This window comes from Manis pentadactyla, chromosome 3, assembly GCF_030020395.1.
Source record: "Manis pentadactyla isolate mManPen7 chromosome 3, mManPen7.hap1, whole genome shotgun sequence".
Classification (NCBI taxonomy): Eukaryota; Metazoa; Chordata; class Mammalia; order Pholidota; family Manidae; genus Manis; species Manis pentadactyla.
The window spans coordinates 82,018,012-82,026,569 of NC_080021.1; the positions used below are offsets into that span (position 1 = coordinate 82,018,012).

The 8,558-nt window shown below is 35.9% G+C and overlaps 1 non-coding gene across 1 annotated transcript; it reads left to right on the forward strand.

Annotated features, from left to right (window-relative positions):
• Positions 1 to 5,946: 5,946 nt before the first annotated feature.
• On the forward strand, positions 5,947 to 6,071 carry LOC118929744 (small nucleolar RNA SNORA18). The gene has a single exon (XR_005031726.1). It is a non-coding gene; the product is annotated as a small nucleolar RNA SNORA18 (small nucleolar RNA).
• Positions 6,072 to 8,558: the final 2,487 nt, after the last annotated feature.

Here is an 8,558-nt window from a genome sequence, read left to right on the forward strand (position 1 = left end):
TTATAGGGGGGACCTGGTATAGGGGAGAGCCTAGTAAACATAATATTCGTCATGTAAGTGTAGATTAGCCATACCAAAAAAACAAACAAACAAAAAAAAAGGGCAGTTCCTGTGTGGTAACCTCCAATGAGTTCTACACAAGAGTATAAAGGGCATATAAAAGTGTAGGCAAAGGGTCTGTTTGTGTTTATACAGAGGATCAAAGCCTAATTCGGCTACCCCAAAAATGAACTAAGATACGATATGAAAAAGAACTTCCAACATCAGCACTCTCTTGAAGACTCATGCCAGAAGATGATCAGCAAAAAACCCCAACAAAGATCCACGCATTGCTACAGCTGTAGATGCACTCATCCCACCAGTTCCTGGACTTGACATGGGAATGAGGAAGGAGATATCTAAGCTGGCCTGTGCATACAGTAAAACAACAAATTTGACTGGATCTATACTGTTGGAACTCAATCAAGAATTAGGAGAAGTGCAAATTGTAGCGCTCCAAAATCTTACAACTACAGACTATTTACTGTTAAAAGAACATAAGGGATGTGAACATTCCCCAGGAATGGGTTGTTTTAATTTGTCTGATTTCTCTCAGACTGTTCAAGTTCAGTTGGACAATATCCACCATATCATAGATAAGTTTTCACAAATGCCTAAGGTGCCTAACTGGTTATCTTGGTTTCACTGGAGATGGCTGGTCTAATTACAGGTATGCTTTGGTTATGTAACTATACTCCTATTATGTTAATGTGTGTGTGCAATTTAAGTAGTAGCTTAAAACCTATACATGCTGAAGTTACTCTACAAGAAGATATGTCAAATAAATAATCAATCTTCCCAGGTTTTCTGTCGCCTGCTACTTCTATAGCTTTTCTTCTTCCTTCCTAATTACAACCCTTAAATAGAATTCGTGCCTCATATCAAATTTATCGAGTATCATAATTCTTCCAAGTGGTAAAGATACCTCAAGACAAATGCTGGGCATAGAAGCTACAGGGCATAAATATGCAAAGAAATAAAAAGCTAACCATTTCAAACAATAAGGCTTCTCTCTCACTTACCCCTGTATGGCCCCGGAAGATGATTGGTTAGCCAGAGACGGGTAAGATTCCTCAAGGGAGGAACAACGTAAGACAGGCACAGTCGCAGGGGGGTCATCAGGTGAGAAATTGGGGATCAACAGAGGTGAGGCTTAGAACCTCACCCCCCCGTTCTGAGAGAAATCTTCTGCATCCGTGGATGTTTTATTGCCCTTGTCTAGCTTGGATTAACATATAGTCTACAGGCACACACTTGATCATCTACATTTGCTCTCTTACAACACTAAACTATGTTTTCTTCCTTTATCTTGTATCTACCTACCACTTCAGCATTTTATTAAAAATAATAATAATAAAGAGAGAAATGTGGTATCCACATATAAATCAAGTATAAAAATCAAATGAGCATTCATATTTGAACTGACTGTTTATAGTTCATAATGCATGAGCAAAACCGAAGTTTTCTGTGATGGCTGCCCTTGTACTGTTCACCATGTAAGAACTTATTCACTATGTAAGAATTTGTACTCCATGTAAGAACTTATTATGCTTCAGAAGATTGGAGACTGACGAAAATTAGGCTTGGGGTGGATTAATGATTGTGCATTGAGCACTGACTCCCCTATACAGAATTTTATTGTTGTTAACAACCATTTGATCAATAAATATGAGAGATGCCCTCTCCAAAAAAAAAAAAAAAAGTATACACTTCCAATGGTAAAATAATAAGTAACCGGGATGTAATGAATATAGTCAAGATATTGTAACCGCTTGGTATGGTGATAGCTGGTATCTAGAATTGTCATGTATATAAATGTTGAATCACTATGTTGTACACCTGAAACTAATGTAATATAATACTGTGTGTCAACTACCCTTCAATAAAAAAATAATTATCTACAAAAAAAAAAAATTTATAATGCAAAAAAGTTTGTTATTAAAAGTACCAGATCTGTCATTTAGCCACTAAAGCTTGCTTTGCCTTTTGTTTAAAAAGTTTCCCACTCTTAACTACTAACGTGTTTTTAAAGTACAATTTTAATTAAGTGGTACCTGCCTGGCTTTGAGTAAAAACTAGTGTTGAGTAGCAATACGGATCATTTTGTAATAAGAGAGACCAGATACAATAGTCTTACTTTAAAAATACTAGCCAGTTTTAATGTAACTGGAAGTAAATGTTTTCATGGGTAATATTTCCATGACAAAGTAACTGTGTTAAATGAACATACAGAGGAATTAAGCTAGACAAATAGAATGGCAATTAATGAAGGGAAAGCAGAAAATAGCCACCTTGGATTTCTTGCTCACCTGAGAGGGGATGAGCACTGGTTTGTAAGTTGTGCTAAGCCACGGCATAAGTTCTGAAATATTTTTATTCATCTGAACATCAAATTTTAAAGGTGGAAGAATGTTTAAGGTATTAACAAGATAGCAAAATAAGTAACAGGCTATACTTTGAATTTTAATAGGTACACAATGATTGCTCTTACACGTCAAAGTGTAATTTGGAGATTTGAATTGAATTTATTTATCAAAACAAAAACTACAGTTTAAGTGCTGTTATTTGAAGACTTTTAATCAACAGTTATTCCCCCACCACTCCCTTCCCATACACACTTTAGCAAGAGGAGTAATTTAGCTGTAGAAAATTAGCCATTCAAGAAATCTGATATTCCCACTGGAAAATATGATGTGAATAACCATGGATATAAAACACATATTTTTGTCAGTTTCAAAAATAAACAGTGTACCAACATTGAAGATGCTACTTCACAATAAGTAGAACAGTTACTGACTGACAGTTTCCTAGGTGGTAGTGGAAGAATTATGTTGAAAAAAGTGGACATAAATTAAAGTCAGTCAAAAGTAATAGGAAAGTGTATTAGAAAAATTTCATCACGTGGCTATACTAAATAACGAATAGCTATCAATCAGTAAAGATGGAGTAGGTAAGCTTTTAGAGGCAACATATTCACTGCTGTATCTTTAGTACCTAAAAGAGTGCTAGTCACATAGTAAGTGCTCACAAAACACTTTTTCTTGGTTGTGTTTGTGTCAGTGCATTACATTGTTTGACTGAATAGGAGATGGGATAGAAAGAAGGTTCCACAGGTTGAAGACCTGCAGAAGTAGGATAGATATCCTCTGGTTGGCAGGGCTTTAGACTCCATTTTAAAGGAAGAAGTGTAAAATGAGCGAGAGTTTTGGGAAGTCTCTTTTGGCACCTAAATTCTGTAAAGTGATGCAAGTTTTATCATCAATTGAAAAAAATTTCAAATAGACCTGTGTACTCTTGTACTTGTTTATCCAATTGGTGGATGTAAATGAAAGCACAGATGACTATCTCAGAAGACTTGTTCCGGTTCCTCTCCCTGGGTGCTATAAAAAGACAGCTAATTTTTTCCTTAATAGCCATGACTGCAAAGACAGAAACATTTCATATATGATCTACTATACAGTGGGTTAAATTAGTCCAAGTGTTTCCATAATTGGAGGACTGAGTTGCTTTGAAATAAAATGTTCTTTTTATATCTTTTACAAAATGTATCCAAGCTATTTTTGTAATAATGCCATTCAAAAGTGTAGCTGATTTAAAAAAAGCAAAAACCAGGAGAGGAATGGAATGGCATAGTTACACCTTTCATCTTTTTGGCATTAATTCCCAAACATCTTTTTCTGATCATTTAGGGACACATCTCCGTATGACCCTGGTGGGTCTGTCTGTCACAGTGTCCTCCCTCCTTCCATGCTCCTCTGGGATTACTCTATGAAAGATGGGAGAAACATTTCTGTTGGGATAGCTAAGCCAGCAGGATCTGCATCTGGGGCTCACTGTCCCATGTTTCCTGCAATATGCAGAGGCCACCCTCCAATGAAGCTGAGGGAAGTTGAAATGGAGAGAGTGCCTGGGCAACATTGAATGTCTAGATCCAACCTGTGGAAGCTGGAGCTACTCTCGACTTCCTGCTTATGAAAGCCAGTCATTTTCCTTTGTGGTTAAGCTGGTTTGAGAGAGATTTCTGTAACGAGCAGCTGAAAAAAAATTTTTAATCCCAAATTGTTTTGTATGATTATTTAAGTAAATGTATAATAATTCTAAATAAAAGTACTGATGTATGAGAATCTATGAGAGCACTACTAAGACTGCCAGTTAGTTGCAGGGGTGGAAGTGAACCGGAAGGAGCAATTAAACTCACATGTTACCAGGTTGGTTTATCTCAGGACTATTTCACTGATCTTTTTTCCCCCTCCCTTAATAATTGCACTCCTGATCCTCTTTTTAAATTTATCAAAACATGTCCATAAAACCAAATGCTCATTAATGCTTTCCCCCTTAAAAACTTCAAAATTGAGGTATAATTGACACATAACATTATATTAGTTTTAGGTTTTACATAATGATTTGCTGTATGTATATATTGCAAAGTAATTAGCACAGAAAGTTTAGTTAGTATCCCTCACCTCACAGATAATTTTTTTTCTTTTGATGAGAACTTGTAAGATCTATTTCAGCAACTTTCAAATATACAATACAGAATTACTAACCATTGTCACCATGCTGTTAATTTAAAAAATTTTTATGTTTAAGTAATTGTTTTTTATTTAGATTTACTATTCTTAGGCTAATGAAGGTTTAACACCTAGTTTTCTTATAGTTAATATTTTGATTATTTATTTTGCCTTTCCATAACATTACACTGGGACAGTTAACTCAAGTGGATAGATTATATGTCAAGACCACAATTTCATCCCCAAGATTAAGTTGGCATTATGCAGGAAAAACTACATTTCATGACTGCTGTACTTTAGATGGCTCAAAAAAGAAATTTTTGGTTATGTATATGCCAGGAGAGAAAGTTTAGATGGTAACTCCAAATCAAGTAACTAAAAGAAAAAAAAAAAAAACCCTCACTGTTCAACCTGTGTAAAACAGTAGTACCTTTACATGCAAAGGCTGATTGTTTATAAATTTATTTTGTCATACTCAGTAAAAACACTGGCTACCTGAGACTTCACAAGTTCTGAGAGCAGAGAGAATTGGTTGAAGGCTATTATATATAGCTACCACCTCATGAAACTGGTTTTACTCCCTGTCTCTGTATTTGTGTGTATGTACTCATGCCTGGCTATCTAGTCCTCTTTTCTTGGGAAATTGGCATTGCATGGTGGTTAAGAGCACGGGCTCTTGATCTACTCAGATTCAGATCTAAATCTCACTTAACCAGCTGTGAGATTTTGACCAGGTATTTCACCTCTCTGCCTCCTCTGTAAAGAGTAACACCATCATACCTGATAGGGCTGTGGTAAGGACTAAACCATAATTTGTGAAGACTGGAATAGTACCCAGCTCAGGAAATTTTTGGAATGGCCATTACTAATATAAATGGGCACACTCATACAACTTGCTTTTTTCATTTAACAGTTTACTTTAGAACACTGCCTGCCAGTGCAAATAGATACATGGCATTTAATTTCACCAAAGAGTGTTCTATAGGTATATATATATCTACCATTTCCTTTAAGAACTATTCCCTCCCAGGTAGCTTTTGTTTTGAACTGTAGGATAGGTTCTTAGAAGTTTTAACTGCCCAGCTAGCGGAAAAGGTCATTCAGAATGGGAGATACTGCCAGATTGCTTTCCAAAAAGTCAAACCAGTTAACCCACTTGTCAACAGGATATAAATGCCTGTTGCCTGACACTTTTGCTACTACTGGATATTATCAATCCTTTTAAGTTTGGCAAATCTAGGGGGAAATAGTAATCACTATCATCTCGTGGTTTTGAAGGGTGTTCATATGATTATCTTTTTGTATTTATTATGCTAAGCTATTCTTGTTTAAGGCCAATTGGTTTCTTCTGCTGTTGTTTTTTTTGTCTTTCCTTTTCTGTCTGCAATGTCTTATTGTTGAGGTCTATCTCAATGGGGCTTTTTATGTAGACATACATTGTTGGAAACACCTCACAGAGTATATATGTGATTTCCTTCACTTAGAGAACTTTGTTAGATCTGTGAGAACTACAAAGCAGGTATGCTACACCTGTGAAAGACTGGTATTCGAATTTTATTTACTCTTAGGGATTTGCATATCCCTATGATCTTTACTCTTCTAGGGTGTGACAACCTAGGAGTTAATATGATTTCAATTTAGTCATGGCTAGAAGAAGATTGAAATTGAGAACCAGGCATATCAATCTAGTCTGACCCTAAATGTGTCCCCAAAGTAAATTGAAGAAACTGGATCCCAGAGATTACAGGAAGGGAATTGTTAAAGTATGTCTATATTAAAGTAGAGATCAAAGAAGCCTAACTAAAAGAATTTGGGGCTGAAAATGACAACTGTGGATTGAGCAGTAGTTGATTTTAAAAGGGCTGTTTTGAAGATTATGACTCAAACCAATCTTTTAGTTTGGAACCAAACCTCTGAAGTCTGACTTCCTGAGGTTGGGAACCTGATCTTTTCAAATCCCTGCGCCCTCCCCTAGCCCCTCGCCTTCCTAATTACACTGTCCCTTTATTCCTTAAGTGGTATATAAGCAAAGGCCTCCAGAGTCAGGCTACTGGCTCCCTACCCAATTCCACATACGTTTTGGACTCTGGATACAGAGAAATGCTTTCATAACTGCTCATACCAACAGTTTGGAGGAACTAAGATAATTGACAGTGGAGGAACATATTTGAAAGTACTTTTAAAAAATGTATTGACTTACAATCAAGGGATAGAAAAAAAGTAGAGAATTTGATACCTAATATGTAAAGAATGAGGAAGGAAGAAAAAGGAGGAGAAATAGAAAAGAACCTTTAGATTGTGTTAGTAACAGCATACTAAGTGACTTAAGTTAGACTCTTAGATAGTAAGGAAAGTAAACTGGAACCTTTGGTAACCACGAACCTAAGCCTGAAATGGCAATAAGTACATACCTATCAATAAATACCCGAAATGTAAATGGACTGAATGAACCAATCAAAACACACAGAGTCACTGAATGGATAAAAAAACAAGACCCATCTATATGCTGCTTACAAGAGACTCACCTCAAACACAAAGACATACACAGATTAAAAGTCAAGGGATGGAAAAAGATATTTCATGCAAACAACACGGAGAAAAAGGCAGGTGTTTCAATACTAGTATCAGACAAAATAGACTTCAAAACAAAGAAAGTAACATGAGATAAAGAAGGACATTACATAATGATAAAGGGCTCAGTCCAACAAGAGGATATAACCATTATAAACATACATGAACCCAAAACAGGAGCACCAATATATGTGAAACAAATACTAACAGAATTAAGGAGGAAATAGAATGCAATGCATTCATTATGGGAGACTTTAACACACCACTCACTCCAAAGGACAGATCCACCAGACAGAAAATAAATAAGGACACAGAGGCACTGAACAACACACTAGAACAGATGGACCTAAAGACATCTATAACTCTACATCCAAAGCAACAGGATACACATTCTTCTCAAGTGCACATGGAACATTCTCCAGAATATACCACATACTAGGCCACAAAAAGAGCCTCAGTAAATTCCAAAAGATTGAAATCCTATCAACCAACTTCTCAGACCACAAAGGTATAAAACTAGAAATAAATTGTACAAAGAAAGCAAAAAGGCTCACAAACACATGGAGGCTTAACAACATGCTCCTAAATAATCAATGAATCAATGACCAAATTAAAATGGAGATACAGCAATATATGGAAACAAATGACAACAATAACACAAAGCCCCAACTTCTGTGGGATGCAGCGAAAGCAGTCTCAAGAGGAAAGTATATAGCAATCCAGTCATATTTAAAGAAGGAAGAACAATCCCAAATGAATAGTCTAATGTCACAATTATCGAAATTGGAAAAAGAAGAACAAATGAGGCCTAAGGTCAGCAGAAGGAGGGACATAATAAAGATCAGAGAAGAAATAAATAAAACTGAGAAGAATAAAACAATAGAAAAAAATCAATGAAACGAAGAGCTGGTTCTTTGAAAAAATAAACAAAATAGATAAGCTTCTAGCCAGAATTATTAAGAGAAAAAGAGAGTCAACACATATCAACAGAATCAGAAATGAGAAAGGACAAATCACAATGGACCACACAGAAATACAAAGAATTACTAGATAACACTATGAAAACCTATATGCTAACAAGCTGGAAAACCTAGGAGAAATGGACAATTTCCTAGAAAAATACAACCTTCCAAGACTGACCCAGAAAGAAACAGAAAATCTAAACAGACCAATTACCAGCAATGAAATTGAAGCAGTAACCAAAAAACTACCCAAGAACAAAACGCAGGGGCCAAATGGATTTACCTCAGAATTTTATCAGATATACAGAGAAGACATAATTCCCATTCTCCTTAAAGTATTCCAAAAAATAGAAGAGGAGGGAATACTCCCATACTCATTCTATGAAGCCAACATCACCCTAATACCAAAACCAGGCAAAGACCCCACCAAGAAGAAAACTACAGACCAATATCTCTGATGAATGTAGATGCAAAA